Raw genomic sequence first — 1,874 nt, 5'->3', positions numbered from 1 at the left:
CAGTGAAAGAAAAATTTGCACTTTTCACAAAAAAATCTAAAGTATACCTGCTTTGAGCACCCACTTCAACTAAAGCTACCTTGTTCAAATTTTGCAACGTTATTATTTCAAATACGTGTAACAAATTAAGCCCGTGGCGAAAGTGATAACTAAAAAAAAATTTTTTTGGACCACCCTACTGTACATTATAGATATTAAGGATGGGGGATGTTCATACAACCAATAGAAGCCAAAAATATGAATATTTTCACGCAAAAGCAACTGGACGGATTTTGATCAAACTTATTTTATTATATAGCTATTAGTCCTCGCTAACATATAGGCTATTTTCTTTGAAAATTCGCTCTTTAAGAGGGGTAAAAAGAGAGGAGTTTGTACGAAACTTCGTCAGTTTTGGATCTAATTCGTTTAAAATTAATATTTGGCTATATGATTAGAAATTAAGAATGACGCAATAAGGATTATTGGAAATTCTGCCTTAACGGGGGTGAAAAAGGGGGGGGGGGTAAGTTTTTATGAAACTCCGTCGGTTTTGGAGCTAAATCTATAAAAAATTAAGTTGTTTAGCAAGCAAGTAGTCATGATCTCCTGGTAACTGTGAAGAGGTTTATAGAGAGTTAAAAAAGCGTGAGCGAAGCTACGCGGGTCAGCTAGTATTATAAATGCGAAAGTAACTCTGTCTGTCTGTCTGTCTGCTACTCAATAACGTCTAAACTACTGAACCAATTTGCATGAAATTTGGTATGGAGATATTTTTGATACCCGAGAAAGGACATAGGCTACTTTTTACCCCGGGAAAATGACGCATTTCCCGGGAAAATTCAGAAAATTCAACGAAGTTGCGAAAAATCAATATTATAATGACAACGAATTAACAAAATTCCGTTGCCATGGCAACTGTTTTAATGGCGGATATGCCTTAGCGCGACTTCGTTATACTAAGAGATATAAATAATTTTGAGAATATTTTTCGCGAAAAAAAAAGCATATTTTATATCATCACGCTACGACCAATAGGAGCAGAGTAGGTAACAGAAAAAAATGTTACAAAAACATGGAAAATTCTGACCCATTCTCTCTTATGTGACGCAAGCGAAGTTGCGCGGGTCAGCTAGTATTTTATAATCTAGGTGCGTATATTATTATCTAAACTACTAGCTGACCCGCGCAGCTCCGTTCACGGTTTTTTTCCTCTCCATAAAAACCTTACGTGGATTAAATACAATTTTACAAAAACCAATGATTCATTCGATCAGCCGTTCTTGAGTTTAGGCTTTAATATTAACCGGAAAATAGATCCACAGGCGATCATGAGTACTTGGTGTAGTTGTCCCCGTGTTCTGTTCTTTCACCAGATTGAAACGAACACAATAAAAGTATCCTTTGTCCGTCTTTCGGTTTAAAGCTACCTCCCCACTAATTATCAGCTAAATCTGTTCTGCCGTTCTTGAGTTATTTTAACACCACTTTCTTTTATATATAGATTTATAACTCAAGAATTGGTAACAAATAAAAATCCAAAATATTAACTTTAGTTCTGTTCTGATTTTCAGTGACACCGAGAGGGCAGAAGGGTGACGCGGCGGCCGACAAAATTAAGTCAAGTGCAAGTTGCAACGAAACTTATGTTTTCAGCTTGGGGTGAGTTTCATCACCCTCACACGCTTTGAGGGCGAGAAAACCTCTCAACTCGGACAACTCGGGGGAAAATAAATGAAGGTGAGTTATATTATTATTATTATTATGTATGTATGTATAATGATTTGAGGTTAACTAACGCTATTTATTATTCATCATCGTCATAACAATGCAATGAGACCTCGCTGCGGTTGGTTCGTGTATTAAAAGCGCGCGGGCTGCGCATGCGCATGCGA

The sequence above is a fragment of the Anticarsia gemmatalis genome, chromosome 30 (genome assembly GCF_050436995.1).
Source record: "Anticarsia gemmatalis isolate Benzon Research Colony breed Stoneville strain chromosome 30, ilAntGemm2 primary, whole genome shotgun sequence".
Lineage (NCBI taxonomy): Eukaryota > Metazoa > Arthropoda > Insecta > Lepidoptera > Erebidae > Anticarsia > Anticarsia gemmatalis.
This window is presented reverse-complemented; position numbering follows the sequence as displayed.